We start from the raw sequence: 6,931 nt of genomic DNA on the forward strand, positions 1-6,931 counted from the left end.
GGCGGCCACATCGAAGGGCAGGCGAGGACCGGGAAATATGTCGCCCCGTGTTGGGCTGTACTTCTGTTCCTGGGGCAGCAGGGGAGGGTGGGGTTTGCGGGTGGTCTCAGCTACACCCTCTGCTTCCCCGTTGGTCCCCCACTGCTGCTCTGGGCCGGCACTTCTGGGCCGTCCCCGACGGTCGGTCCTGCCCTGTGTTTCCCATCTCCCCCGTTGGCTTTGCCTCTCGGAGGATGCTGACAGTCTCTGCCTCTGAGTACAGCCATAATTACATTATTTTTTTAAAAAATTCATCTTCTAGCTTTTGGTGCAAGGCAGGGAGACTATAATGCGTTTTGTTTGCTCTCTAAGAACTTTGCAGAGATCGTCTTGGATGGTTACATGGATAAGAGGGAGGGAAACAGCTGGACCTTGGAGAAAAGAAAGCTCATCTGAGCCTGTCACCTTACTGAAAACACTTGATGCCCGCCTGTTGCCTTAGGATAAACCTAATTCTGAGTACTCTCTCCTTTCCAGCTTCTCTTTACTTTCCTCCTGCCCGATGAGGGACTTCTTTTTTTAAAAATGTATTTATTTTATTTTTTGGCTGCATTGGGTCTTCGTTGCTGCGTGTGGGCTTCCTCTAGTTGCAGCAAGGGGTAGCTACTCTTTGTTTCGGTGTGTGGGCTTCTCATTGCAGTGGTTTCTCTTGTTGCAGAGCAAAGGCTCTAGGCGTGCAGGCTTCAGTAGTTGTGGCACGTGGGCTCAGTAGTTGTGGCTCGCGGGCTCTAGAGCGCAGGCTCAGTAGTTGCGGTGCACGGGCTTAGCTGCTCCACAGCACGTGGGATCTTCCCAGACCAGGGCTCAAACCCGTGTCCCCTGCATTGGCAGGCGGATTCTTAACCACTGCACCACCAGGGAAGCCCCTGACAAGACTATGTTTAAATTTACTTTGCAGCCCAGCAATTCCACTTAAAGGAATTTACCCTGAAGTTATACCTTCCAAAGTATGAAAATGTAAAAACAGAAAGTAATTTATTGCACTTATTTGTAATTGTAAAGTATTGGAGATTGCTTAATTGTCCAAGCATAGGACATGCACACAGTAGAGCTGCTGTTAAAAACTGAGGAAGATACTGAAAAACAATAGGGAGTGATTTCCAGGAGATGTTACTAATCACAAACAGGAAATTGCAAAAGAGCATATAGAGTGTAAGTTTTGTGGAGAAAATAAGAAAACAAACATATCTGCCACCTTTACAAAAGGAAACAGAGTTGAGATAAACCAGAAAACAGTGAAATTGGTTTCTAGCCAGGCCTGGGGGTGGTGGGGGGAGATGGAATGGAAAGAATTTAGATGGAGGGGCCTTCTCTCTGTGCATTTAAAGTAGAGTTTTGACTTTCAGAAGCATATTCAAAAATACATGCTCAGAGAATAAAATTAAATCGATAAGAACAGAAAGGGGAAACCCCTGAACCTGAAAGGGCAATGCAACAAAGGAATCCTGTCATCCTTCAAAGGAAAGGAAACGGAAAGTAAATACAGAAGACAGAACAAACTGACAACTTCCGAACAAAGTGTAATTTCTAGATCATCTGGATTTTGTACCATGTAGTGAGAGGTGCTGGGGGGAGAATGGAAAACGAATCTTGACCTCCTTTAGTTGTTTTTGTTGCAGGGGTGAGGGCAAAGCAATTATGAAACTTTCAGACACATTATGGCATCGAGCAAGTAACAAAACACGTTGATGTGGTTAGCGTGGGGGCAGGAGGGCCCTCACTGTGATAAAGGGACATACACAGATGCCCTGAGAAGGCAAGAAAGACTCCTGAAATATGTAAATGCATGTATATGTGCACACATATGTTTGTCTATGTATGTGTGCATGTGCATATATTTGTGTGTGTGTGTGTGTGTGTGTGCACTCACTAATTGCCTAGATCTGTCTGCTGCAAGGGTCAAGAAGAAAGGACACCCCACTAGCAGTGAGCAACCTTGGTACCCAGATCTTGGTCTCTAATACCACTACAAGGACCAGCGTTCCTTGGAGGAATGGCTGATTCCAGGCTGGGGCAAGGAAGGTACAAGATGGGTCTGTAACATTTTACTGTGCCAAAAGCAGGGAAAAGCTCAGAAAATGATAGGGCATTTCGTGTGGGCAGGAGCCAGCTTACAGGACTCTCACTGGTCCTTTTATGGACCAAATATGGCAAAATAATTGCATGCAAAGATGAATTATAAATCATTAGACCTAGGAATTTGTGAGTCCTGGACACTTTAATCCTCGCAACATCACTAGTAAGTAGATACATAAAGTAGTGAATGAGGGAAGAAGGAGGGTTCTTTCCCACCCCACGGCTGATGAGTGAAAGTAGAGGGTGTGCTGAGTTCCAACGCTAAAGAAGCAGGAGTGGACCAAGTTGGAACCCTCAATTGAAGCCGATTTGGGGCAGAATATTAGCCAGATCTTCACGTGTCTCTGCACAGACTGCTTATTAGTTGCAAGTGAAACAAAAAGAGTGATTACACAGTGGAGACATCAAACAAGAACCCCATCAGGATTCAGACCCCCCAGTGAGAACCGGGTGGACGTCAGAGCTTCCGACATGCTGTTCTGAAAAAGACGCAGCCTCCTCTCTGTAGCGTTCAAGCTGAGAACGCATAACCTGAATCCAGTCCTGATGGAACATCTAACTAACCCACACTGAGAAATGGTTTATTCAGAAATGGGGGGAGGGGATATCTATAGTCTTCCAAAATGTCTGTGTCATAAAAGACAAAGAACGGTTCAGGAAAGGGTCCAGATTGAGAGGATCTGAGAACAGAGCAATTAAATGAAATCCTTGCCCCTAGACGGCATTCTGCTCTGGAGGGGAGGACGTGTCTAAAAGACATTGGATCAATGGAAAAAACTGGAATATGGATGGAGTTGAGATAAAAGTACTCTATCAGTAATGTTCATTGACTGAAGTTGACTACAGTGCTGTGTTTATATAAGAAAATATTCTTATTTTTAGGAAATACACACTGAAGTATTTGGGTGGTAAAGGACCAAGAGGTACAAGTCACTCTTAACTGATTAGAAAAGTAGAGAGCATGCAGGTGACACGGAACATGGGGGTAAGAGTTCACAAGAGGAGAGTCTGAGTAATAGGTGCATGGAGGTGCCTTGTACCATTTTTATTCTTGCAAGTTTTCTGTAAATTTGAAGTTATATCCAAGTAAAAGTCTAAAAAACATGAATGATGAAATTTAAATAGATGAAATATTTAGGATAATTAAGCCACGCTACTTATGGAACAGATATGACGTAACTAAAGTTTCTGCATTTAAATGCTCGGTTTAAAAATCTGAACACAATCCACAGCTATATTGTCCTTCCTTTAAAAAAAGAGCCTACTCAGAGCTCCACTACTATCTGGCTGTGTTACATTATTTACCCTCATTTTCCTCATTTATAGCACAGCATTTCGGGGCTAGGGGATTCGTCTCATTAGTTAATTGAATGTTCCTTCCAGCTCTGCAAATCAGTGATTAGACTCTATTTAACCCATTCACAGTGTTAAATAAGCTACTTTCAGACTTTCTACATCTGCAATATCCGTTTGAAAATCATTTCCCACAACTTAGAAATTCTTCCAGGCACAGAAATGCTTGTGCTCAGCTGGTTGGACCAGAGATCCCACCCGTGCTCGCCAAGCAGGCCACTTTGTCATGAAGCCTACTCTGATTTTGCTTGTTTTCTCCAGACCGTTCTTGGAGGAGGTGAGAATTAACACTCCATTATCCAAAGATCTCACTTCTTCTCGGAATGAGAAGAACCTGGAAATGCTCTTCCAAGAACCGGGGGGATGGAAAGTCTCCGTGGGACGCAGCTCCACTCGCAAGCTGAGCGTCACAGGTGTCAGGAGAAGCCCCAGGCTCCCACAGAGCCTTTTATTCTGATGGCTCTCCTCAAGGTCTCCGGAGGAAAACAGTCATTTTGGAAGCAGAAATGTGGAGGGCGCCCCGAGGAAGCCAGGTCACAGTCGGGACATCCTGACTGCAGTCTCTGAGGGAGTCCCCCTCAGAGCCTATGTGACTTTCCCTGGCCGGCACCACCGGTTCATTACCCCTTTCCACAGCTTAGACGAAGTGGCCTTGAAGCCCATATAGTGTCCTGTAATCCGATGTGTTCGTGGGAAGGGGTGGCCAGGAGAAAGGAAGAGGGAAGCCCAGCCCCCACAGACTCACCTCCCTGGGATGAACGAGGTGGCCTGGCTTATACACCAGTCTCCCGTGAGTCTTCACCTGAGCCCCTCCAACCCCCTCTGCTCAGGCTGGCAGGTAACGTGGAGCTTCCAGATGTGCAAGGTGGGTGACAGATCTTAAACAGAACTTATTTGTAGCATCCAGTGGAGCCAACCTGTCTGCTCCTTGACGTCAATCTCCCTGGAATCCTCAGCACAGTTTGGCTTAATTTTCAGATCCTACTTCAGAAGATGGGCCACCATGCGTGCATTCTAGAACTACTTCCGTCTTCCTCACCTCCTACATCCTCTCACGCACACTGCCAGCTCTGCCCCCTCCTTCAACTCCGTATCCGTGAAACAGCCTCTCAGCTGCTCGCCCTGTCTCTGGTCTCACCCCCTCTCCACCGCTCCCCAGTTGTCTTCCTGACACACATAGGACTTTATTTCATTCCTTTCTGAAAACCCATCCAGGCCTTCAGAATACACCTCCAGCTCCTTAGCGTGGCCTGACCCTGGAGCACTGGGCCTTCCAAACCCTCGCTCTCTCCTGCCTCTGGCCCCGGCCGGCCTCCTGGGCAGGTCTCCTGCCAGCCTGCAAGGTCACCTCCTGCACATCACACAGCCCGGGGCCCCTTCTGTGCCCCTTCCCCTCCCCCATCAGAGAGCCTGGGGGGAGATCTGGGCCTTCAAGCTTTGGCCCCTAGAGCTCAGTGGCTGCTGAATGAGTATGATATTTGGCACATAGAGTGGACATTGTACAGTTTCAGGATATTTACTTGCTGGATGAGAAGGGGTGTGAACACTAAAGCAGGGCTGAAGGGAAGGATTGTGGTCTCTGAGGACCCAGAGCAGCTCGGCTCCCCTTTACCTCCTTGTGGCCTATGGCAGGCTTAAGGCTTGGGCAGGAAAGAAAAGACCAACAGGGAGTAAAAAAAGAGAAAGAAGCAATAGAATAAGAAAGTGAGTGGGGAGAGAATAGAGTCACCCAGAGGCCTAACAGTGGCCTCGGGCGGGGCTCCCACACTCTTAGATGGAGAGTTTATTTGGAGACCATTGTGGTGGAGAAATGCCCCCGGACAGTCTCTAAGCTCACCTTCTTCTATTTGTCACCAAACAGATCCAGCATCTCCTGAATGTGTGGTGAGGTGAGGAACTTCGTGAGGCTAAGTCTAGTTTTGAATGCAATTATCAGCCAAAGCAAAAATCCCTGTCCTCGTGAAGCTAGCATTTTAGTGGGGAGATAGAATAAACAAGGCAAATAAGTAAACCAGAAGGAACACCAAGAGGAAAGTAAAGCAAGGATGGGGGACAGGAAGTGAGTTGAAGTTTTAAGTGAGGTGCCCTCTGGAGGCTTCTCCGAGGAGGCCCCAGAGTAAATGTGAGAAGGAGGAAGAGAGCTAGTCCCGTGCATCTTTAGCAGAAGAAGGGTCTGGAGAGGATCTGTGGACACAGAATTCTTAATGGGTTCTATAAACGGCCAGTGGGGCTGGGGACCAGGGAGTGGGGATGAAATGTCTGTTTACAGAGGTGGGAAAAACTGTGGGCAGAGCAAGTTTGGGGTGAGGGTAAAATCAAGGACCCAGTTAGTCCTCCTAAGTTTCCGATGCTTTCTAGACACCCAGGTGGAGGTGCTAGTGAGACATGAGTCTAACATTTAGGGGAGAGGTCTGAGCTGAATATATAAATGCAAAGTCTTCAGCGCTGAGACAGGACTTAAAACCAGGAGGCCGAGTGAGACCACCAAGGGGGCAGGTGGTGAGAGAAGATAAGGGGGCCGTGGGCCACTCCAACATCAAGAAGTTGGGGGGATGCAGATTCATCAAAGGTGACCCAGAGGGAATGGCCAGAAAGGTAGGATGGAAACCAGGGAGCGTGCTGTCTTGAAAGCCAAGTGAAGGGTGTGTCCACTGGAGGAGGGAACCGTGGATTCTGCCCCACAGAGAAGTCAGGGGAAGTCAGGCGAGGGGAGGGCTAAGAACTGACCTTTGCACTGAGCAGCTGGGGGTGACCGCTGACCTGGGGGAGAGCAGGCTTTTGCTGAGTCGCTGAGCTAGAACATCTAAGATGGTCTTGTAGGCCTAGGTTCAAGAGCCAATGAGAGGAGAGAAACCAGAGACAAGAGTCTAGGGCAACTTCTGGAGCTGTTTGTTGTAAAGTGGAGAGAAAGCGGGTGGGAACAGCAGAGAAGATGTGGTCAAGACTTGTTTTTCCCCCATGGGAGAAAGGACACTATGCTTGTGGTGGGACGGACCCAGCAGAGCACTTAGGAGGGGATGCGAAGGGAATTGGGAAGGCGTTTCCTCTAGTAGCGAGAGGGGCTGGGGCCAGGGCCCAGGTGGAGGGGTGGCCTTTACGGGGGGGGGGGGCCGGCGCACGGGGAGAAGGGCCCCTGAGCGGCAGCTTCTCAAATAGGCTGGGCCAAACCGGGCTCTGAAGGGCTCTGCGGGTGGGTCTCCACACTCCTGGGCTTCTGCTGTCACCCAGACCGCGCGCGCGGGTCCTGGCGTAGCAAAGGCGCTCAGGATCCCCTCGGCCGCACTGTGCTCTGGGTCCCATGGAAGCTTTCGCGCGCGTCCATCAAGCTCCAGCGGGGAGCAGGGCGCCTCAGAACTCCATCCTGCGGGATCCTGGGCGAGAAGCGGGGGCAGCGCCCAAACGGGGGCGCCGCGACCCGCTCCGGGCCGGCGCGGGCCTCGCCATCCCTCAGCTCCCGGCAGCA

This window comes from Balaenoptera physalus, assembly GCF_965194825.1.
Source record: "Balaenoptera physalus genome assembly, chromosome: 9".
In the NCBI taxonomy this organism is placed as follows: Eukaryota; Metazoa; Chordata; class Mammalia; order Artiodactyla; family Balaenopteridae; genus Balaenoptera; species Balaenoptera physalus.